Source organism: Pan troglodytes, chromosome 17, assembly GCF_028858775.2.
Source record: "Pan troglodytes isolate AG18354 chromosome 17, NHGRI_mPanTro3-v2.0_pri, whole genome shotgun sequence".
NCBI classification, from domain to species: domain Eukaryota; kingdom Metazoa; phylum Chordata; class Mammalia; order Primates; family Hominidae; genus Pan; species Pan troglodytes.
In genome coordinates, this window is record NC_072415.2 from 65,934,321 (window position 1) to 65,960,268 (window position 25,948).

The following is a 25,948-nucleotide window of genomic DNA, read 5'->3' on the forward strand; positions in this document are numbered from 1 at the left end:
TGGTAAACACTGTGATCTATCCCTTTAATTGATTTTGTTCCCTTCTGAGCTTGGCAGCAAGTTGGAGGTAAGCACAGCTGCATGACTGCTGAGCATGCTCCAGATGCTTTCAGATGGAGACAGAAGCTCTTTTATCCTGTAAGCTCCAGCTGAATCGGGGGCCAGAGGTCAGGACTACCTTTACACATTTTCTTTAACGTCACCAGCCAGCTTTGCTGACAGAATTGTATGGCTCCCCATGTCCTAATTCAAGAGAGATTTATTTAGCAAGGGATTCCCGGTGAAGCACAGCATGTCGAAAGTATCCCAAAGCTCTATAAATGAGTCAACTAGACATAATTGAAAAGAGGGTGTTACTTTTTGCATATTCTCTATGACAGTGCTGTCCAAAAGAACTTTCTGTAATGATGGAAATATTCTATATTGGTGCTGTCCAATATGGTAGCCACTAGCAACATATAGCTGCTATATCCTTGAGACGTGGCTACTGTGAATGGGGAGCTGAATTTTAAATTTAATTTTATTTAAATTAAAATGGTCACATTTGATTACTACTGCCATATTGAACAGAGCAGCTCTATATAAATGTGGTGGATGTATTATGGCACAAAAGAAGTTTTTAAAATGGTGGTTAGTTATTAGCCATTTTTCTCATATTTAATAACTATATCTCCTCATTGATAAAAACCAGTATAATGGAGTAAATAATAACAATCCATGTGATAATATGAGTGAGAGAATTACTCACTGAAATTACAGTGCCACAGACAAATAGTGAAACTGCTTGCAACATTGCTACTACTGTAGAGAGCCAATCCATGTCTTAGAAAAGCCAAAACATGTGGAGGCAGAGGAATTTGATTTGAATTTGGCTCTCCCATTTTCGGAGTGATTTTGAGCAATCAAAATATTTACTTGTGCTTATTTACTTCTTTTTAAAAATGACCTGTTGGCTTTCCATTTTCTCTTCCTCCCTGCATCACTTAGCTATTACCCCAGTAATACTGCCTAACGAACCACCCCAAAACTTAGCAGCTTAAGACAACAATCATTTCCTCTTGTTCACGCACCTGAATTTGGTCAAACTGCAGGGACTTGGTGGATTTAGGCTGGGCTCAACAGATGTTGGCACCAAGCTGCAAGTGAGTCCAGCTCAGCTCCATGTGTTTTCTGTTTTCCTGGCACCTGTGGGCCAGCTTGGGCATGTCACTTTCATGTGATGGTAGAAGTGCAGAAGAACAAGCCAAATTGCACAAGTGTATTTCAAATATCTGTTCATTTCTTGTCTGCTAATATCTCATTAGATAAATTGAGTCACATGGCCAAGCATCAAAGTAGCAGAATCTTATATTCCTCCATGAAGGTGCAAGAAGAAAGTGAATACTTGACAAACAGTTATGTCATTTGATCACAGTCTCCATAAACTCATCTTCCTCAAATGTTTGGCATCTACTGTTTGATAAGTTCAGTGTTCATTTGAAAAATGAGAATAGTAGTAACAATGTCTGCTTCACAGGATTATTTAGGATTGCTTAAGAACTTTGAAAAGGAGCTTTTTTCAAAAATAAAAATACATCAAGTGAACACAATATTTTGAATGATTTTAAGCAATATTCTCCCTCATCACAATGATCACTTCATGAATAGACCAAACTTTAAAAAATTTTCCTTAACATAGTCTGGATAATAACATCTAACTTATACCTACCATTTTTTCCATATTCAATCCAATAACTTACATATTGGCATTAAAAAAGGTAAGTCGGTTAACTGCTGGAGTGAATATTGTGTTTGACTCTCCAGCATACATTCCATACCTTCTGTCTCAGTAAAAGGCAACAATGTGGTTAGAGAAGTGACCTCTAATTAAAGGATGGGCCAGACTGGTATAAGAATAATTCCATCTCCCTTGCAAGTCCTTTGTTTGAGAGAGAATGTGTAATGTGGTTTTATCAAATAAAACCCAGCTAGAGGGTTATGGGAGGCTTGTAAGGCTGTTTCTCTATCTTGAGAGAGTTGTGGGAAGCCATTCTCTCTTTCTCTTACTAAATGTGAATGAAGAAGCAGATTGTCTTAGTTGCTGCTAGTAGGTAGCCTGCAGCTCCAGGTCAGAGAAAGGCTGAGTTAAGAGAATCACAGAAAAATAGGACTGTAGTCCTGATAGGACATTGTCACAAGCATATACCATTTGGGAACATTGAATTATGTGATTATTAATTATTCTACTCATTTAAGCTTATTTGATTAAGCATTTTATAGTGTTTCTCCTCTTCTAATTATTCATGTTATTTCATTCCTTCCTTCATCACTCATTTATTCATCCATTCATCTCATAGGAACTCATAAGGGTCCATAGTGTGCATAGCTCTTACCAAGCATTAGGAAAGATGAAAAATGAATTTTAGAAATAATTTTTTGCAATTCTGTGTAAAATTGGTAAGTGAATTTATGCTTTAACAAAATCCTCTCTTTCAAACAACTGGAAGCTACAGATGAAATTTAAAAAAAGATGACCAAGATGATGTAGGTAGGCACCAAAATGGGATAAACATATCTGTGAATCACAGATAAAACGGGATCAAAAAGTGTCATAAGGGCTGAACATGCAGCTCTGCCAGATTCCAACTCTGGAATCAGGTAATGGCAGCTTGGATCCTGTACCAAACATACAGATGACATACTTAGCCAAATGTACAGAGGACATACTTAGGCAAATGTACAGCTTGAATCTAGGAACTGAGGTAAGCCTACCACTTCCTGAAATGAGGTTGGAAAAAGTTACTGCTGAGTCCCTGTCTGAAGTCATAGCTTTATAGGACTCTGTGGGCCTAGGCAGACAACAGACAAAAACACTGCCTCACAACAAGGAGCTGAGCCAACCCATCTGATTATTTGATTTGTTATATCTCTCAAATTATGGTAGAGCAGGAGAAAGGATGCATTCTAATATGAGCTGGATGTTGACTGGGTGTCAGTCTTCACTGCTAAAGACTGGGAAGGGAGAACCCAGGAAGAAAAAGAGAGAAAGACAAATAGGAACAGAGAGAGAACAGAACAAATTCTGCAGGGGAAAAAGAAAAACCCAAAACAAGAAAAGAAATCTAATGCTAAACAAAATAATCAACAAAATCAACAACCAGAACAAGAGTTAATTTAATGGTGCAGTTAGGAAGAGACTTAGATGAAAATGTTTAGAATGTTCAAAGAGATCAAGGAAAATATTATATTCATTAAAAAGAAAAAGATCATGAACCAAAGTCAGGCAGAGTTGAAACAGGAACAGGAAGATATGCAAAAACATAGAGATGTTGCAAAAAATATAGCTATTGAAATAAAAAATATCACAATAAATGTGATAACATTTACAAATAAATAACTGGTGGTTTAAATGATCATAATAATAACTCAGGTCCCAGCATCAAAGCTTTAAGAAGCAAATGTATCATGTCTTGTCTTCTCTACTTCAGAGCACAGAAAAGGAAGAAAAATTATAACGCTGGCAAAACTTTTAAAAGAAAAGTAAAAGAAGGAAATATAGATTAGTCATACAAGCATAGTTGCATAAATCCTAAATAAAATAATATCTAATTATCCTCTACTGGTGAATTTTTTAAAAAACATACAAACAAGTGATTTACTTCAGGGATTTAAGGATAATTTAACTCCAGAAAATGTACTAAAGTAATTCACATTAGCTGACAAACAGAGATAAAGTAGGTGATTATCTTAAGAGATGCAAACTAAATTGATAAGATTCTGCATTCATTCATAATTTTAGAACAGTAACAAAATACAAAACTCAGAGCAAGTTAGGAATAGAAGAAAATTTTCCAAACCCAAAGGATGAACTTTGAAAAGCCTCGAGCAAACATCATTTATCTGTGAGCCATGAGAAACATTCCATTTTGGTTAGCAAAAAGACAAGAATACCCACCATCAACATGCTTTAGTATTTTACTAGTAGTTCTAGTTAGTGCAGTAAGAGAAGAAAAAGAAGTAACAATTGCACACATTAGAAAAGAATAGACAATTGTTCTTATTTTAGGTAACATAACTCTTCTATAGAAAAAAACCACAAACAAACCAAGAAACTATACAGAAAAATTATTTGAACAGGAGAATTCAGAAAGGTTGTTGGATAAAACATCAATAAACAAAAATTGAATAGTGCTTCTCTTTCATATGAAATAATCAATTACAATATAATTAAAAATTAAATGTTTCAAATAATGACAAATGCTATAAGGTACCTAAACATAAATTTAACTAAAGACCAGTAATATCTTTGTGGAGAACCTTACAAATATTATTGAAAGACAAAAGAATGCCAGAATAAAAAGATAAACCAAGATCCTAAATGAGAAAAGCTAATACTATAAAGATACTAATTCCTATCTCCACAACTAATCTATAAATGGAATGCTATTTTAATTGAAAAAATATTATCAGATAATTCTAAAACTATTACTGTAACAAAGAGCCAAGAATAATGAATGAATTCTGAAAAATAATAAAGGAACTAGCTCTACTAGTTCAATGAACAGGGCTCGAACAATTGCTTTTCCATGAAATTATATTTTTCATTACACCAGTGCATACATATAAATTTCAGGGCAGATAAAATATTCAGATGTTAAAGAAAACTACTGCTTTCAGAAAAAAAAATAGGAAATATCTTTGTGAGTGCAAACTATCCTCCTTAAATAACATGCAAAAAGCATAAAACATATAGGAAAAGATTTAGGACTTCTGCTGTACTAAAATATCAAATTATTACAAACAAAAACATTAAAAGTAAAGTTAAAAATAACAACAACAACATAAGCCATACAAATAGATATTAGGAAAATATATTTTCAACTCAACAACAAATTAAGGATTACTATCCAGAACACATAATGACATTCTATAAATTATTTTTGAAAACCCAGTGTAAAAATGAGCTAAGGATATGAACAAGAAATTCACAGAATAGGTAACCCAAATGGAACATACATGAAAGCTTCCTAATCATACCAGGAATTATTGATATTCGAATTCAAACTGATGCAGGGTAGATAAGCCCCAAAACTGGGGCTTAGTCTGGGCTGGTTTTTGGCTTCGCTGGGGAAAGAATTCAAGAGTGAGCTGGTGGTAGAAGAAAACAGCTTTACTGAGGCACCAGCGTTACAGCGCCGTGACTGCTCCTGCAAGGCAGGGCTGCCCCATAGGCAGTGTGTTGAGAGCAGCGGCTCAGGGGCAGTTCTGCAGTCATATTTATTCTCACTTTAAGGGGCAGGCTATTTAGAAATTTCTAGAAAAAGGATGGTAATTTCCAGTTTGTCTCCATGGAAAAGGGTGGTAATTTTGAGGTGTCACCATGGCAATGGTAAATCATTATGGCTCTAGTGGTCGTGTCTTATGGAGAAGTGCTTTAGGTGCCTCTTCCCTGTTTCAGCTAGTCCTCAATCTGATCCAGAGTTGAGTCCTGCCTCCTGCCTCAAAACCAATCAGATTAATAAAAAGGAGTTTGGCAAATAAATGAAGTAACAGGAATTTTTAGGAACTGTCCAAATCACTTTTGAGAAAAATGTGTCAATATCTAGTCAAGTAGAAGAGAATGCTATCCCTGACTCATTTCTACATATGTGTATCACAGGAACTCTCATACTTTTGTACAAGAAAACATATAATAATGTTAATGCAATATTATATCTCTTATTGATATATCACTTCTCCATAGGGAGAACGGGTTTTAAAATTTGGTATATTTATAGAAAAGATGGCTTTATAGCTTTTAAAATGAATGTGTTAGAGTACTATGCTTTCAATCATTAAAATTTAAAAACATTTTAAGCAATAAAGAAAACAAGTGTAGGATAATACATGCAGTATGATGCCATTTATATGAAGTTTGCCACCATGCAAAAAACGTGCTATATGTTGTTAATGAACATTTATGCATGGAAGTAATCAACATCAAGCTGATGTTTACCAGATTTTCAGTTGATTCAGATTTAGCTTAGGGACTACCTCTGGGAAAGGAAACAGGAAAATGAGACACAGGAACAGTATCTGGGCACGGTTCAACGTTTTAATGATTATTGATATTAGTTCTTAAAATTATCAGAAACAAGTGTACAAAAGGGTTAAGATTTTATAAAGCTGCTGAAAGTTCCTTATGTTAATTTTTCTTCCTGATACATTTCATGTAGAAGATAGAGAAGAGCAGAGTGCGATTTTTCCGAGGTGGAGTGATGATTATGGATTTATGAGTGATGAAGAAAGCTTTGGAGTTCAAACGATGTTACAGACTCATGAGGCTTCTGAGCGAGTTGCTGCTCCACTTCACCAAGGGTGCTTTTTTCAACATCCTCTCTTTTCCATCACCTCCAGCCACTTCCAGATTAATATATACTTCTGGATTCAGACAGCTTGAGAAGAAGAAAACCAGTATTTCCAGGCACACTCTTCTTAGGATGGGTGTGACTGGAATTCACTTGTCAAGATTACAGAGACAAAAGACATTTTCAGATGGTAACTGGTAGGAGCCTTAGGTCATGAAGCTCTATGGTTCCCAATTGGAGATCTGCAGAAATAGTCATGGGAGTGGCCAATTTCACCTCCCAACAATTCCAATACCTTCATAGAAATTGAGCAGTTATCCAAGCAAGGTCTATGAAGGCCAAATAATGTTTCCAGTTTCTTACCTTTGTATAGAATTATGTATTGATATGGTTTTATCAGCTACCGCTTATTGTTAAGGGGCTCTTATAACACGGACTCGTATAACATTATAGGAATGTCTGAGCATCTTAGGGAAAAATAATGTAAGATTCTAGTAGCTTAATTGGGAAAAGTTGAGAAGTATAGGTTTGTATCAATGACTTTGAAAAAAAGAAATGCAGACTGATTTCATGATTTACTCAATCAGTCAGATAGGGCAGAGCCAGGGCATAAGCCAGGTTCTCCTCATGCTTAGTTCAAGGGTTCGTCCCACTGGTGACAGTCCCCCTTTTAATACTGTCAAGTGTTAGGATCAGGTTCTAACTCACTCCAAAACTATGATCTAGGCTGAGGCAACTCTGAATACAGAGGCAGTGTGTTGTAGTAGCAAGAGCACTGCATTTAATGTCATGTGTCTGTTTTTGAGTCCTGGAGATTCTACTTACTGGCATGTAGCATTCAGTCTGCCTTTTCTTTAGAATAGAATTGCACTGAAAAGCATCTGCCCAGGCTGCAATTATTTCTCAGTACCATCCTCTTGTATCCAGATGAGGGCCAGGTGATGTTCTAGTCATAGGATATCAGCAGATGTTATGTGTTTCAGTTCTGGACCAAAGAGCTTAAACAAAGTAATGCCTATTCCAATTCCTCATTCTCCATCTGCTTTTTGGATGCAGAAGATTTGAAGACTAGAGGAAGGTAGAGCCACAGATCCCTGAAATACCTTGTGGAAGACTCTTCATCTACCCAGAACACAGTATGGTGCCATAGGATAATCAAAAAGTAAGATTTATTGTATTAAGTTCTGAGATTTTGGCATTTATTTGTTATAGCTGCTAGCATTACCTTAACTAATGTACAAGTTCCCTGGCTTTTAATATGTAACTCCTTCCTCTGTGCTTCAGTTTTCTTATTTGAAAAAAAGAATAAATAATCCCCAGATTCATACGGGATTGCTGTAGGTCTCCAAAGGGATGTAACAAGGTGCTTTATAAACTGTAAAGTGACGTTATTATCTTTGAAGCAAATTGAGGGCAGCCACTTAGAGCTCTACAATTTAAATATCCTCAGAGCAATTATAGGAGGCAGAATAGGAATCTTTCTGCAGCTGCCAGAAAAGGAGATTTAACTTCAGCATTTAACTGCACCACTATCCCTCTGTAAGCTTCACATTTGCTTTTTTATAGTGACACATTTTCAATCAATCAATCAATCAAAAAAAATTAAGCCATAGTTCTTCAGTACCTATCATGTTCAGGGCATGGAGTTAAGATGCTCCTGATTCTTGTACATTTAGTTCCAACAATTAATGTTGTCTTCAGTGTATTTCCCCTGTTATGAAGCAAAGGATACAAGGCATACAAAAAATAAAATAAACTTAGTCATAATCCCACTGCAGTGATAACCACACATGGGTGAAGATTTTTCAAGCCCTTTATTTTCTATACTAATGTAAACCTTTTACCACTCTCTACACACTGCTTTGTAAATATTCTTTTTTTTCCACTGAAAATATCATACATGTATTTTCTAAGTTAAAAAATACAGCACTATATACTCATTTTTCTACTGGATATAAGAATTTCACTGTATGGATATTTGATGATATAGTCAATCTCTATGATAAACATTTAGGTGATTTAATTTTTTAATATTATAAATAACACTGCACGTTTTTTTTTTTTTTTTTTTTGCACAGGTATACATCTTTGCCATATTTGCTTGATAATTTTCTCAGGAGAAAAATCCTAACATTTATATTTCTTTTTTTGTTTGTTTATTTTTATTTTTATTTTTATTTTTATTTTTGTGACAGAGTCTCACTCTGTCACCCAGGCTGGAGTGCAGTGGCCCGATCTTGGCTCACTGAAACCTCTGCCTCCCAGGTTCAAGTGATTCTCCTGCTTCAGCCTCCCAAATAGCTGGGATCACAGGCATGCGCCACCACACTTGGCTAATTTTTGTATTTTTAGTAGAGATGGGATTTCACCATGTTGGCCAGGCTCCTCTCAAACTCCTGACCTCAGGTGATCTGCCCACCTCAACCTCCCAAAGTGCTGGAATTACAGGTGTGAGCCACTGAGTCCTGCCTAACATTTGTATTTCTGTCTCAAAATATATGCATAGTTTTAAAGCTTTTTATCCAGAGTGTCCAATTAACTCCAGAAATATTTTTACCTTTTTTATTCTCCAATAAGCCCAAGTATTTATTTCTATTTTTAAAAAATCTTCTGTACATAAAAAAGTGAAAGGCAATTAGTGCCCTGTGCAGGGTCGTTTGTTCTGGTCTTTGCATCTTAGAACATATTCCCAAGATGATATCCTTTCTCTGGGATATTCCTCACTTCCCTCTCAGTGTCTGCTCTTCCTTCAGAACTGAGCTCTTGAGCACTTCCCTTTCTGCTCAGAAGCTTCCACAAAACCTGGGCACCTAGACTCACTCCATGTTCAAAACTTCCCCTTTGACTTTTTTCGTCTCTCTACTGTTTTCTCCATCAAAGCTGTAATGCCCATGGTGAACATTTACCATCTAAAAATGTAATAGACACCATTATTTAATTGATGTAATTTACTAAACTGTAAACGTCAGATAAGGAGTTAACTTAAAAGGTTAATTTAAGGGTTAGCATGAGGTGCTAACTTACAGCCCCACAGCCTATAATCCTGGTAATGGGTCATTTCAATAGAGATTTTTCGTGATGAAAGACTTTCTAACATTTCAGCTTTGGATGCCAAGGGCTAGCTATACAACAAGGCTTTGCTTATAAGTATTTGGGAATTCATATTTATATCATAGATTGTTTTCCAAACTGCTAAAGAATAAAATCCTAACAGTTCCTTTATGAATGGCTACTTAGTCTGTTTTGTAGGCTAGAACAACCCTAATCAATAAATATTATATTGATCACTTGAAGCAGTTTTCATGATGTACAGGTTATGATCATTGTTCATACTGAGCTTTCATTTCACGTGACAAGTTCTTTTCCAATGTAACAAAGAAAATACAACCTAGCACTCATGAATTTTATAATTCAAATGAAACAGCACAGATAACAAATGCAGAAAATAGTGAAGGAAATGGGTTAAGCATATTTGAAATTAACCTACATAAAACCTCCCAATTGCCATGTTTCAGTGACTGAACCGCACATTGGCTGTTTCTGGTGGGAAAATGCACTCTATCTAGTGTGATTTACTGAGTTGCATCGCGCTTGCCACCTGAAAAGTAAAAATAAATTAAAGCTCTCTTAGTATTTATTTTAATCAGTTTCTAGGTAAATACAATTAAATGAGAATATTGAAGAGGACAGTAGTCTTATTTACAATATACTCTGAATATAAATATTGTCCTCGGTAGAATGTGGACATCTGTTATACAAACTGACATGACTTTGTAGGGACATTTAAGCAGCTCTGTTCTTAATTGTCAAGGAAGCCCTTAGGGTTCTTGTTTGTGGTATTTGTAGATTTTTTACAGAATATTCATTATTAAAAATTATCATTAAAGGATCAACCTCATTCATTGTTTTTAGCTTTGTGAGTTCTGCTGTGTCTTACCTGGGTCAGAGATCATTGGAATTTGAGTTAGTAAAATGTAACAAAGTCTGTTGACTCATTATAATAATGTAAATAATGAAAATGGCCTATATGTCATATATGTCTTTCATATATGTCACAAATAATTTTATGTCATGTAGAATATTGATGTTAATACCATATTTTATTGAAAAAGCAAGTTACAGATTGTGGTAGTAGCTGTAGGATACTAATACAGGTTCTGGCACCTACTTGGAAGTTGAGGAGTTTTTCTTGTATTCACACAGTAGATTACCACTCAGCAATAAAAGGGAATGTGCTACTGATACATTCAACAACATAGATGTCCACTGATATGTACTCTCTTGCAGATAGACATTTGTGATATTTCTGCTTTTTGGCTATTATGAACACAGCTGCTTAGAACATTCTTATTCCCGCAGTCTTTTATTAACATATGCATTTATTTATCCTCAGTATACACCTAGGATGGAACATATGTAATAGTTTAACTGCATTAGGAAATGCCACACAATTTTCCAAAGTGGTGGTACCATTTTATACTCTCATCGAGGATAAGCACACCAGAACTTTGTGCTTTTACTCTTTACTTTTTGGCATTATACTACCTGTGTAGTAGCATCTCATTGTGGTTTTAATTCGCTAGTTTAATTTGCTGATTACTAGTGCTTTGGAGTGTCTTTTCATGTCTTTATGGACCATTTAGATGTCTGCTTTGGTGAAGTGCCTATTCACGTATTTTGTTCACTTTAAAAATTTCTTTTTTATATTTTTATTACTGATTATCCTCTTAGTATCAATTTATGGGAGTTATTTATGTATTCTGGACGTAAATTCCTTATCAAAGATATATATCTTTTCTCCCAGACTGTGGCTTGCTTTTTTATGTTTTTACTAGTGTTTCTCAGTTTAAAAAATAGTTCGTAACTTAAAAAATGGTTGTAGTGTTTAACCTACTAGGTAATCCATAAATAGATGTATTTTTCCATTACCTAGTAAAACACATGATAAATAAGATCAACAGTGATTATTTCTGGTAGAAGTTACTTCTGTAGGTTTTATTCCCCCTAAAGGCTAATTATGAAACTGTATCCTACATTTTCTACATCAGTCATTTATTTTCTAGATGATCTTGATTCTAGCAAATGAACATCATGAAAGTCTTTTGCCTCTTTGTTTTTGGTTGATTGGTCATTTGAATCATTGATGAATCACTCAGGCTCAATGATGACAGGATTATCTCAGCTGTCTCTGGGGCATTTCAGAAATCATGCTTCCGGAATTTTTTCTCACTCTTCAAAAAAAATTCTTGAAAATTGATGCTCAGAAATTAAGCAGCTTTCTCCTATAACATCTGAAAGTTTGAGAGACATAATCTGGCAAAAGTGGCAGCGGCACTAGACGAAGTCACATTGAGTCTGTAGGGAAACTCTTGCTTCCAGGAGCAGCAAGGAGTTAAATGACACTGTAGTGACTCCTGAAACATAGCAATAATGTACCTGGATGTTGGCTTTGTAGGTAACATAAAATTTTGTTTTCTTTTATTATTATACTTTAAGTTTTAGGGTACATGCGCACATTGTGCAGGTTAGTTACATATGTATACATGTGCCATGCTGGTGCGCTGCACCCACTAACTCGTCATCTAGCATTAGGTATATCTCCCAATGCTATCCCTCCCCCCTCCCCCCACCCCACGACAGTCCCCAGAGTGTGATGTTCCCCTTCCTGTGTCCATGTGATCTCATTGTTCAATTCCCACCTATGAGTGAGAATATGCGGTGTTTGGTTTTTAGTTCTTGCGATAGTTTACTGAGAATCATGATTTCCAATTTCATCCATGTCCCTACAAAGGACATGAACTCATCATTTTTTATGGCTGCATAGTATTCCATGGTGTATATGTGCCACATTTTCTTAATCCAGTCTATCATTGTTGGACATTTGGGTTGGTTCCAAGTCTTTGCTATTGTGAATAGTGCCGCAATAAACATATGTGTGCATGTGTCTTCATAGCAGCATGATTTATAGTCCTTTGGGTATATACCCAGTAATGGGATGGCTGGGTCAAATGGTATTTCTAGTTCTAGATCCCTGAGGAATCGCCACACTGTCTTCCACAATGGTTGAACTAGTTTACAGTCCCACCAACAGTGTAAAAGTGTTCCTATTTCTCCACATCCTCTCCAGCACCTGTTGTTTCCTGACTTTTTAATGATTGCCATTCTAACTGGTGTGAGATGGTACCTCATTGTGGTTTTGATTTGCATTTCTCTGATGGCCAGTGATGATGAGCATTTTTTCATGTGTTTTTTGGCTGCATAAATGTCTTCTTTTGAGAAGTGTCTGTTCATGTCCTTTGCCCACTTTTTGATGGGGTTGTTTGTTTTTTCTTGTAAATTTATTTGAGTTCATTGTAGATTCTGGATATTAGCCCTTTGTCAGATGAGTAGGTTGCAAAAATTTTCTCCCATTTTGTAGGTTGCCTGTTCACTCTGATGGTAGTTTCTTTTGCTGTACAGAAGCTCTTTAGTTTAATTAGATCCCATTTGTCAATTTTGTCTTTTGTTGCCATTGCTTTTGGTGTTTTAGACATGAAGTCCTTGCCCATGCCTATGTCCTGAATGGTATTGCCTAGGTTTTCTTCTAGGGTTTTTATGGTTTTAGGTCTAATGTTTAAGTCTTTAATCCATCTTGAATTGATTTTTGTATAAGGTGTAAGGAAGGGATCCAGTTTCAGCTTTCTACATATGGCTAGCCAGTTTTCCCAGCACCATTTATTAAATAGGGAATCCTTTCCCTATTGCTTGTTTTTCTCAGGTTTGTCAAAGATCAGATAGTTGTAGATATGCGGCGTTATTTCTGAGGGTTCTGTTCTGTTCCATTGATCTATATCTCTGTTTTGGTACCAGTACCATGCTGTTCTGGTTACTGTAGCCTTGTAGTATAGTTTGAAGTCAGGTAGTGTGATGCCTCTGGCTTTGTTCTTTTGGCTTAGGATTGACTTGGCGATGCGGGCTCTTTTTTGGTTCCATATGAACTTTAAAGTAGTTTTTTCCAATTCTGTGAAGAAAGGCATTGGTAGCTTGATGGGGATGGCAATGAATCTATAAATTACCTTGGGCAGTATGGCCATTTTCACGATATTGATTCTTCCTACCCATGAGCATGGAATGTTCTTCCATTTGTTTGTATCCTCTTTTATTTCATTGAGCAGTGGTTTGTAGTTCTCCTTGAAGAGGTCCTTCACATCCCTTGTAAGTTGGATTCCTAGGTATTTTATTCTCTTTGAAGCAATTGTGAATGGGAGTTCACTCATGATTTGGCTCTCTGTTTGTCTGTTGTTGGTGTATAAGAATGCTTGTGATTTTTGTACATTGATTTTGTATCCTGAGACTTTGCTGAAGTTGCTTATCAGCTTAAGGAGATTTTGGGCTGAGACAATGGGGTTTTCTAGATATACAATCATGTGGTCTGCAAACAGGGACAATTTGACTTCCTCTTTTCCTAATTGAATACCCTTTATTTCCTTCTCCTGCCTAATTGCCCTGGCCAGAACTTCCAACACTATGTTGAATAGGAGTGGTGAGAGAGGGCATCCCTGTCTTGTGCCATTTTCAAAGGGAATTCTTCCAGTTTTTGCCCATTCAGTATGATATTGGCTGTGGGTTTGTCATAGATAGCTCTTATTATTTTGAAATACATCCCATCAATACCTAATTTATTGAGAGTTTTTAGCATGAAGGTTTGTTGAATTTTGTCAAAGGCCTTTTCTGCATCTATTGAGATAATCATGTGGTTTTTGTCTTTGGCTCTGTTTATATGCTGGATTACATTTATTGATTTGCGTATATTGAACCAGCCTTGCATCCCAGGGATGAAGCCCACTTGATCATGGTGGATAAGCTTTTTGATGTGCTGCTGGATTCGTTTTGCCAGTATTTTATTGAGGATTTTTGCATCAATGTTCATCAAGGATATTGGTCTAAAATTCTCTTTTTTGGTTGTGTCACTGCCAGGCTTTGGTATCAGAATGATGCTGGCCTCATAAAATGAGTTAGAGAGGATTCCCTCTTTTTCTATTGATTGGAATAGTTTCAGAAGGAATGGTACCAGTTCCTCCTTGTACCTCTGGTAGAATTCGGCTGTGAATCCATCTGGTCCTGGACTCTTTTTGGTTGGTAAGCTATTGATTATTGCCACAATTTCAGATCCTGTTATTGGTCTATTCAGAGATTCAACTTCTTCCTAGTTTAGTCTTGGGAGAGTGTATGTGTTGAGGAATTTATCCATTTCTTCTAGATTTTCTAGTTTATTTGCGTAGAGGTGTTTGTAGTATTCTCTGATGGTAGTTTGTATTTGTGTGGGATCGGTGGTGATATCCCCTTTATCATTTTTTATTGCATCTATTTGATTCTTCTCTCTTTTTTCTTTATTAGTCTTGCTAGTGGTCTATCTATTTTGTTGATCCTTTCAAAAAACTAGCTCCTGGATTCATTAATTTTTTGAAGGGTTTTTTTGTGTCTCTATTTCCTTCAGTTCTGCTCTGATTTTAGTTATTTCTTGTCTTCTGCTAGCTTTTGAATGTGTTTGCTCTTGCTTTTCTAGTTCTTTTAATTGTGATGTTAGGGTGTCAATTTTGGATCTTTCCTGCTTTCTCTTGTGGGCATTTAGTGCTATAAATTTCCTTCTACACCCTGCTTTGAATGTGTCCCAGAGATTCTGGTATGTTGTGTCTTTGTTCTCGTTGGTTTCAAAGGACATCTTTATTTCTGCCTTCATTTCGTTATGTACCCAGTAGTCATTCAGGAGCAGGTTGTTCAGTTTCCATGTATTTGAGCGGTTTTGAGTGAGATTCTTAATCCTGAGTTCTAGTTTGATTGCACTGTGGTCTGAGAGATAGTTTGTTATAATTTCTGTTCTTTTACATTTGCTGAGGAGAGCTTTACTTCCAAGTATGTGGTCAATTTTGGAATAGGTGTGGTGTGGTGCTGAGAAGAATGTATATTCTGTTGATTTGGGGTGGAAAGTTCTGTAGATGTCTATTAGGTCCGCTTGGTGCAGAGCTGAGTTCAATTCCTGGGTATCCTTGTTGACTTTCTGTCTTGTTGATCTGTCTAATGTTGACAGTGGGTGTTAAAGTCTCCCATTATTAATGTGTGGGAGTCTAAGTCTCTTTGTAGGTCACTCAGAACTTGCTTTATGAATCTGGGTGCTCCCGTATTGGGTGCATATGTATTTAGGATAGTTAGCTCTTCTTGTTGAATTGATCCCTTTACCATTATGTAATGGCCTTCTTTGTCTCTTTTGATCTTTATTGGTTTAAAGTCTGTTTTATCAGAGACTAGGATTGCAACCCCTGCCTTTTTTTGTTTTCCATTTGCTTGATAGATCTTCCTCCATCCTTTTATTTTGAGCCTATGTGTGTCTCTGCACGTGAGATGGGTTTCCTGAATACAGCACACTGATGGATCTTGACTCTTTATCCAATTTGCCAGTCTGTGTCTTTTAATTGGAGCATTTAGTCCATTTACATTTAAAGTTAATATTGTTATGTGGGAATTTGATCCTGTCATGATGGTGTTAGCTGGTTTTTTTGCTCATTAGTTGATGCAGTTTCTTCCTAGTCTCGATGGTCTTTACATTTTGGCATGATTTTGCAGCGGCTGGTATCGGTTGTTCCTTTCCATGTTTAGCACTTCCTTCAGGAGCTCTTTTAGGGCAGGCCTGGTGGTGACAAAATCTCTCAGCATTTTCTTGTCTGTAAAGTATTTTATTTCTCCTTCACTTATGAAGCTTAGTTTGGCTGGATATGAAATTCTGGGTTGAAAATTCTTGTCTTTAAGAATGTTGAATATTGGCCCCCACTCTCTTCTGGCTTGTAGGGTTTCTGCCGAGAGATCCGCTGTTAGTCTGATGGGCTTCCCTTTGAGGGTAACCCGACCTTTCTCTTTGGCTGCCTTTAACATTTTTTCCTTCATTTCAACTTTGGTGAATCTGACAATTATGTGTCTTGGAGTTGCTGTTCTCAAGGAGTATCTTTGTGGCGTTCTCTGTATTTCCTGAATCTGAACGTTGGCCTGCCTTGCTAGATTGGGGAAGTTCTCCTGGATAATATCCTGCAGAGTGTTTTCCAACTTGGTTCCATTCTCCCCGTCACTTTCAGGTACACCAATCAGACGTAGATTTGGTCTTTTCACATAGTCTCATATTTCTTGGAGGCTTTGTTCATTTCTTTTTATTCTTTTTTCTCTAAACTTCCCTTCTCGCTTCATTTCATTCATTTCCTCTTCCATCGCTGATACCCTTTCTTCCAGTTGATCGCATCGGCTCCTGAGGCTTCTGCATTCTTCACGTAGTTCTCGAGCCTTGGTTCTCAGCTCCATCAGCTCCTTTAAGCACTTCTCTGTATTGGTTATTCTAGTTATACATTCTTCTAAATTTTTTTCAAAGTTTTCAACTTCTTTGCCTTTGGTTTGGATGTCCTCCCGTAGCTCAGAGTAATTTGATCGTCTGAAGCCTTCTTCTCTCAGCTCGTCAAAGTCGTTCTCCGTCCAGCTTTGTTCCATTGCTGGTGAGGAACTGCGTTCCTTTGGAGGAGGAGAGGTGCTCTGCTTTTTAGAGTTTCCAGTTTTTCTGTTCTGTTTTTCCCCATCTTTGTGGTTTTATCTGCTTTTGGTCTTTGATGATGGTGATGTACAGATGGGTTTTCGGTGTGGATGTCCTTTCTGTTTGTTAGTTTTCCTTCTAACAGACAGGACCCTCAGCTGCAGGTCTGTTGGAATACCCTGCCGTGTGAGGTGTCAGTGTGCCCCTGCTGGGGGGTGCCTCCCAGTTAGGCTGCTCGGGGGTCAGGGGTCAGGGACCCACTTGAGGAGGCAGTCTGCCCGTTCTCAGATCTCCAGCTGCGTGCTGGGAGAACCACTGCTCTCTTCAAAGCTGTCAGACAGGGACATTTAAGTCTGCAGAGGTTACTACTGTCTTTTTATTTGTCTGTGCCCTGCCCCCAGAGGTGGAGCCTACAGAGGCAGGCAGGCCTCCTTGAGCTGTGGTGGGCTCCACCCAGTTCGAGCTTGCCGGCTGCTTTGTTTACATAATCAAGCCTGGGCAATGGCGGGCGCCCCTCCCCCAGCCTGGCTGCCGCCTTGCAGTTTGATCTCAGACTGCTGTGCTAGCAATCAGCGAGACTCCGTGGGCGTAGGACCCTCCGAGCCAGGTGCCGGATATAATCTCGTGGTGCGCCGTTTTTTAAGCCCGTCGGAAAAGCGCAATATTCGGGTGGGAGTGACCCGATTTTCCAGGTGCGTCCGTCACCCCTTTCTTTGACTCGGAAAGGGAACTCCCTGACCCCTTGCGCTTCCCAGGTGAGGCAATGCCTCGCCCTGCTTTGGCTCGCGCATGGTGCGCGCACCCACTGACCTGCGCCCACTGTCTGGCACTCCCTAGTGAGATGAACCTGGTACCTCAGATGGAAATGCAGAAATCACCCGTCTTCTGCGTCGCTCAGGCTGGGAGCTGTAGACCGGAGCTGTTCGTATTCGGCCATCTTGGCTCCTCCCCCCAGGTAACATAAACATTAATAACATGATTTCATTTCAAGTAAATAACCTTGTATTTTGTTCACTTTAAAAATTTGTATCTGTGGGATGTGTCTGTGGTTAGCCAGAGAGCAGCTAGAGCTGAGAATGTGACCCTATCAAGAAGAAATATAGTTATTTCTGAACTATATCTGCTGTTACTGTGTCCATCCAGTTTTACTCCATGATGATGGTGTCTTGGAGTAAGAGGACAGTGACTGCTACTGGCATAGACTCAGAGTTCCAAATGGAAGAAAAGGAAGAGGACAAGACTGTGGGAGATTATGCAAGTAGCTGATAGTGATAGCAAACACAAGGATGTTGAATGATTAAAGAGTTCAAACTTGTTACAGCCATTTACTTGACATATTTTGGTAATTTGAAAATCCATTCTCCATTCTATTTTTAATCACTGAATTACTGGAAGTGTGTTGGGCCTAATTTAAGTAGCCTGATAAATTTTGCTTTAACATAAACATTTGAGTGCTAGGTGATATTATTGAATGTTCAGGAGACAGCAGAGTTCGTGAGACAGACGTGATTTTTTGCCCTTGGAACTTGGTCTAATGGGGAAGACACTTAAAAAGTAACGTGAACTGGAATTAATGTTGCCAGGGGAATTTCAGAGTGATGTGGAAGCACATAGCTTGGGTACCTGTCTTAGAGTGGAGTTACAGGGAAGACCTGCCTAGGGAGTGTCACTAAGTGGAACACAATGATAAATAGCAATTAGCCTTATAAAGGGGGCATGGAGAAGTGAAGTCTAGAGAGCAGGGCAAAGAAAGAACTGGTAAAATGTGAAAAGGCGATATTTAGAGAGAAAGTCTCATTTTGCTGGACTTCCAGCGTATTCTGGTTAAAATGTAAACAACATGGTACATTTTCACATTCATGGAGAATCTATTACATAAACCATGTATATGAATATGGCAAAGAAGTTTCACCAAAAGTAAAAAAAAGCCTTAAATATACATACTTTAAAGTTTTTAATTGATGCCTTCTTACAAATACTTCTTACTAACAATCAGGGTTGGCCACAGTTGGGCCTCACTCCGTCTATTTCTTCTCTCACCTGATCTCCCATGCAGGCACTATGGTTTACTTATTACTGCTTTTCTCTCCCTAATTGTCAAGTTTCCATAAGATTTTCCAGAATAAAGAAACATTAAAACAAATCCCTTAGATTATCCTGGGATTTTGTTTTTAAAAAAAGTTAAAGATGTTTGCATGAATTCCATTCTTTTTCAGTGCCCTAGAGCTGATTCCTCACTTCCATAAGGGGAAATATCAAGTTAAAGAAATCATACAGAGATTACTGCCATAGCTGATTTATTATATTTTTGCCTCTTTTACTTGCAGTATATTTTAAGTAGCATGTTATAATTAATTCCTGTTTTTTTCTAGTCAATAAAACCAACTTTATCTTAAATCCATCTACAGTATTTGTCTCTGAGATGAGCCTCTGTACCTCTGTCTGCATTTATAGCAAATTCATGCTTTATGCAACAACTGGTTCCCCACAGTGCACTGGGTTCACCTTCATTTCTCTGAAGTGACAAACAATAAACAACTTCTGTTTCCCAGAGCAGCTCATACCTATTTTTGAAAGTAGCAGTCTTGAAACAGAAGAGCTTATAAGGCTCAACAGAGAATGAGAAGACCCTGAAGGAGGAAGGGATAAAGGACAATGTTCAAGTGGTTATTTTTTCGAAGTACAATAGTCTACAGATTCTTTGGTTGCTCTAAAAGAGTCTGTGAGTCTTTCCTTTATCCATCTACCAAAAACAAGTGATGTGTTAAAAAGAGGTTAGATACAAGAACCCAGGAATATATGACTGTGTACGGACATACAGAAAACTCAAAATATAGAAGAGAGTAATCTGTTTTACTTTTCTCTTGTAGCTTCTCTATGTTATTATGAATTTATCTACTTCCTGGACATTTAAGGGACATTGCTATAGTTTGAGATAAAAAGAAGATATGCTGACTTTTGGATCTAATTTTTATCGATTTGTAACAGAATAATTGGAGGCATTAGAAAGAACCAAATTACTAGGATGCACAAGGCTTTGTGAATTATCACAGCTAATATAAACTGACTTTTTGGTAATTCTCAGCCTGGAACAAGCCTTCTCCATTCCTGCTGCTGTGTAATGTGGGCAGGTGAGGGTATCGGATTTTCATGGCACTTTAGGTCTGGTACCTGTAATGCAATTCCTTGAGGCCACTATAATGTAAACATATATAAAGGTGACGAAGAAGAGAGAGGAGCAGAGCCCTCTAGAGAAGAAGGGGGGACTGTATATTGATGGAAGAGGAGGTCAAGCAGGGCATGTGGGCCTGGCATTCCCAGTGGAGGGAGGCATCTTTGGCCAGGAAAGGGGAAAAGAAGCCTTCAGGCACAATGAGAATGTCTGAAAATAAAGATTTTTTTTTTTTGTAATATAGGATGGAAGAAGGGACTGTCAGACATTGCTTTTGTCCTCCTTAAAACCTTTTTTTTTTTAAATTCTGGCTATCAAAGCAATACATACCATCAGAGAAAACACAGAGTATAGAGTAATATAAAAATGTTCTTAGGATTTGGGAGAGGTGGCTCTCACCTGTAATCCCAGCACTTTGGGAGGCTGAGGCGGGCAAATTGGTGGAGCCCAGGAGTTGGAGACCAGCCTGGGTCACATGGTGAAACTGGATCTTTACAAAAAATAAGCCTGGCAGGCATGGTGGCACGTGCCTGTGGTCCCAACTACTCAGGAGGCTGAGGTGGGAGGATTGCTTAAGCCTGGGAGGTTGAGGTTGCAGTGAACTGAGATCAACCCACTGCACTCCAGCCTGGGTGACAGAGGGAGACCCCGTCTCAAAAAAAAAAAAAAAATTCTTAGGAATATTCAAGAATATGTAGAAGAAAGCACCTTTGTTCCAAAGAAGTCACTTATAAAATTGATAGCATAGCATATTCCACTATTCCTTTGTACTATGCTCTCTGGAATTGGAACCAAATAAATGTACCTGACAGTAGAATCTCTTTTTTCTCACACCCTGCCTAGTAACAGTCCCATTGAGAAAACTGAGGCAGGCTTCTACATTCAGTTCAACAGATGGTGATTCTAGATAAAAGAGCTTACTGAGGGGCTTCAGAAGCTCTGACTTGGTCTTTATTCATGTTGCTTCATTGTAATCTTACTGGAGGCATTTATTAATGTCTTTGAAACTTAAACAAATATACCTATTTTCTTCCAGATTAAATTTTTCTATAGAGTTTAAATGTATTATCTTTCTATCCTGGATCAAATCAAGGTGTTAAGAAGCTATAAAGTCTTTTGAGAAAGTAGTTTTCCCTTTTAAAAAAATGTTACACATTCCTCTACTAGACTAAGTGGAGCCACAGCTAAGGTTTGGTCTTGTCTTGCTGGGCTAAAAAAATATGAGTTCACTTCATCTGTTAATGTATCTCCTATGTCCTGAGATTTTGACTTCTGAGGAGGATATGGAAAAATTGCAATCTGTTAAGGAATCCAAATATACATAATTTAAAAATTTTACATGTCCATGTATGTAAAATTTAAATTTTACATATATATAATTTTTAAATTTTACTGGTTACATTAATATATTAACAGTCAAGAATAGGGGATATTATTTTGTTAGAAAATGAAGACAAAAATATACCTTTTTTTTTTTTAAGAAAAAGTCTCTATCTGGCTTGAATGTAAACCTTTAAGTGGCTTACATTTGGACGTCTACTGATAGATTTCACTTCACGGAGACTTTTCAGCAAATACTCGTTCTTTGTTTCTTGAGAACTTTTATAACTTGGTTTTCCTGTAATTCCTGTAAAACCAGAAATAAAGCTCTGAAAGTTGGAGAGTAAATTGCATCAATAGCCCAAAGCACTGGTGATGTACTCCAGGGAACACTTTTTTTTTTTTTTTTTTTTTTTTTTTACTGGAAGGCATGAATTTTCTAAAAACAGTCACTCTGTCTGCATATGTATCTATGCATGTAACATATGGCACTTGTGAATATATAGGGTTACCTTATTACCATGGGTTACCAGTGGCAACATGTGCACTGAGCTAAATCCTTCTTGGATTTTAATATTCTGTCTATGAGAGATCAGAAGATAGTGAAAATGGACTAGTCTGGCACAAACTGTATGGTATTTTAAATGGACATTTTATATGCATATATAATACAACTGGTGGAAACAGAGCAAAAGATCAAGAAAGCATCATGTATATCTCAACTGAAAAAAGAAAAAGAAATTAGGGAGTTAGCTTCTCCCTGTGCCCTACTTTCTGTGGCCATGCCTTCGGCTCTCTCTGTGACAATCCATTGAACAAGGTTCTTCTAGGCTTCTGCAGCTAGGGAGAAAGCATGTGATAAAGAACAGAGGCCATAAGTGGGCAAGAGTGTGTCTTTTCTCTGTAATGGGAATTTAAATTTAGGGAAATTACTCTGCCAGTTTGATTATTCCACTTAATAAAAAGAATGTAGCCATTTTTCATTCACAAGACTATTCAAGTACAATCCACATTTTACCTTCTTGGCCTGGGGAACAGAACTCTTCTGAATAGAGTAGAGAGGGCTAAATACAATATCCCAGAAAAGTAGGAAGTACTCCTAGCAATTTGCATGCAGATAGCTCTCCATTATGCATGAGCTGCTTCTTTGGTTTCGAATGATCAGTGTCTCCGCTGTTCTTTCTTCTCCCTTCTGTTTCCACCATATTGGCATTTCACTGCTCATTAATAATTGTGGGAAGGAAAAAGAGAATGCATTAATTGAAGACTGCATCAATCAATACACAACTTTCCACTGGTGTAAAAGTCTGGTGGCATTTTTAAAAAGGTAGATATTTTTGGTTAACATACCAGTGGGAGGTGGGGAGCAGGTTGTGAGTATTCTTCTCCATCATCAGAGAATGAGATAGTCATCCAGCTTTCCTGAGACATAACAAATACCCTAAATAAAAAGTTACAGTAAATAGCAATCATACACCTTTGAAATTTCTATCTTGAAGAGACGTGAGGCTGGGTGCAGTGGTTCATGACTATAATCTCAGTGCTTTGGGAGGCCGAGGAAAGAGGATTGCTTGAGGCTGGGAGATTGAGACTAGCCTGGGCAAGTTGGTGAGACCCTGTCTCTACAAAAACTAAAACTAAAAGTTAGCCAGGCATGATGATGTGCACCTGTAGTCCCAGCTACTTGGGAGGCTGAGGTGGGAGGATTGCTTGAGCCTAGGAGTTTGAGGCTGCAGTGAGCTATGATTGTGCCACTGCCCTCCAGCCTGGGCAACAGAGTGAGACCCTGTCTCAAAAACCAAACAAACAAAAAAGAAAAGAGACATGAGAAATAATTTTAGTAGAGTAAAAACAGGATTGACAATTTTCAGATATGTGGCTTATGTCTAACTCGAGTATACACACAGTATGTTCTCTGTGCATATAGAGAGGTGGATAATTGTTGTGTAATGACAGGATAGAATTAGACAAAGCACCACTTCATCAAAATATTTGATATAAACCGATCAGGTTCTACCATAACCCAAGATGCTTTCTCAGACAAACAGAGCTGCCTGTCATGTGCATTACAGAACTGCCGGTAGGCTCAAACCCTCCTGTCCATTTAAATGGATTATTTGGGGTAAACCGGCTGACCTGACTTGAGACCATTTCCACACATTCTTTGATCACCATGTGCTTCTGCTCTCACATAAGAGCAAACATCTGTACAAAGTCTACTATGTATAGGTCATAGCATGTGCTAGAAACACAAAGATGTATAAAATTCCTGAAAGAGGCTATTATCCAGTTAGAGGAAAATAAATACAATACTAAGAAAGTGGAATAACAAGCAAGATAACAGACCAAGTGCCAAGAAAAAGGTACAGATATTATGTGCTAGTGAATTCAAAAGAAAGGGAGAAATTGCTAAGTATGTGTTGGAATGTTCAATGAAGGTCCTACAGGAAGAAAGAGAATTCGAGTTAGGCTGAAAGAAGAGTTGTGGAAAGAGGAGGAAGCATTTCAAGTGAGGAAAATGGCAGACTCAATAGCCCAGATGCGGGAAGGGGCGTGACATTTTTGGGAAAGAAGGACTCTCCAGTGCCGAGTAGAGCAGAGAGCTTGCATAGGTGATAGGTAGGGAGTGAAAAGAGGGCAGAAGTTCATGACCAGGCTAAGTTGTTGGGCTCAGTCCAATGCACAGTATCTTTAAAGTGCTTGCAATGGATTTGTGGGTCTTTTATTATCTTTAAAATATCCTTTAGGTCAAAGAATGTGGCAGTGGTTAAGGAGAAATTAGTCAGTTGACTGATTGTGACTGTTCCCTGTACTAAATCTTAAAACAGGCCCACAGAGCACTGTTTTGCAGACTATCAGGCCCTAAAAGGGAGAGCCAAGATTCACACCCTCGTTCGTTATGTCCAGAGTGCAAACCTAACCACTGCTTGTACCATCGAGGTATGATAGTTATAGAAGTTTGAGTGGAAAGAACCATGGCAGGGATTATGTTATACGAAAAATGACATTTCATCTTTTCATTATTATTAATAACCATGGTGATTGTCCTGCTACCTCCTGTCTGAGCTTTCCAGTCTTCAGCGGGCTTTCAAGTACATCATACCTCTTGATCCTCACAACAGCTCTGTTAAGTAGGCAAGAATTTTAAATTATAAAGTTATTTCTGGGTTCCCAATTATCTGTGCAATTAATCCTGGTTACATATGCAGTGCTTTCATTTGTATTGTCGTAAAAATTATAATGAACAGTTTGCCCTTCTTTTTTTCCAAAATAGTTTAAAATTCAGGACAGGTTGTTGAAATTCTCTCCAAAAGCGTGGGCTTATTTTAGCATTGCATTTTTCTCAGATTAAGAACCTCAGTTCCACATCAAAATAAAAGCTTGGATGCCACAAAGAATCATTTAGGACAAGGCACTGCGTCTTTAACATTCCTTAATTATGACCAGATAAAGCGATGCACTTGGAAATCTTTGGGGAATAGGCAGGTGATCTGCTACATGTGTTTATTTATCTAAAACAATTTAACAATTTACAACCTTATCAACTCTGGTCTGCCTGTCGTGGGGCATTTTCCAGGACTCTTTGATTTGGTCCACATCAGATTTTCCTTTCACATCAACTTATCCTGCAAGCAGTATACCTTTGTTTTCCTTGTTGCTGAGCCAAAACTTGTCCATACCTCTTGAGTAAATTAAAGATAATGCTGTAAAATGCATGCTTAAAATTCCAGTCTGCCACAGACTAACTTCATTGGTATGAAACTCAGACCCCCTCTTATTAAACACTGTTAAATATTCTCTTCATTTTCAAGACAAATATGAACAGAAACACAACTAAATATGTACTGTATTAAAATCATTGATTCACAATATTTAAATTTTCAGCTAGCCTCCAATTAGCAGGCTTTCCAATATTTGAACAGAAGACCATTTTAATGTAATTACAAACACATTTTAGGCATCTAAATTTTTTGCATAATGAGTTCCTTATTAAACTATTTATGTAGCCCTTTTTCCATCAGAAACAGAGAAAGCAGAACAATTTTATTCCTTACTGTTACAATAATTAACTATGCAAGTAGAACAGCATATTAATAGAGTATAATTTGTTTACATTTAAAAGAAAATTGTGTTAGATTAGCATAGCAAAAGACTATTTCCATATCCAGGCAGTAATATGCAGGCCTAATAGCAATTTACAGTGTAGTTAAAGAATATTATTAATAAAGTAATATAGCATAATTCTGTTTGCCCCACCATATTTCACAATGTCCTTAATTACAGCTAATTCCATCGAGACTAATTTGGGTGTTATTAAGCAGTAGACACAGGAATCTTAAATATAACCTTTGCTAATAATGAATTTAAAAGTTACCATAGAACTTGTTCTTATAAAACATAGGTAGAAGATGAGTATTTGTATTTTCTCCCCAGGGTAAAATCTATAAACATACACATAATGTAATTGAGATCTGAAAACAAACTTTTCTTGATCCAATGTATTGTTCTTCACTCAATGAGAGGTTTATCGGAAATAAATACGGTGCAGGTGAGATGGGAATTAAGTGACAATTTGGAGTGGCA

The 25,948-nt window shown here is 37.5% G+C and overlaps 1 long non-coding RNA gene across 1 annotated transcript in view; it reads right to left on the minus strand.

Moving 5' to 3' along the window:
* Positions 1–6,055: 6,055 nt before the first annotated feature.
* Positions 6,056–25,948, minus strand: part of LOC129137824 (uncharacterized) — a 38,564-nt gene continuing 18,671 nt past the window's right edge. The window contains exons 2-4 of the long non-coding RNA XR_008540617.2: positions 22,715–22,805; positions 22,383–22,581; positions 6,056–8,037 (exon numbers count right to left, since the gene is read on the minus strand). This is a non-coding gene — a long non-coding RNA (uncharacterized LOC129137824). The remainder of the gene's footprint in view (positions 8,038–22,382; positions 22,582–22,714; positions 22,806–25,948) is intronic.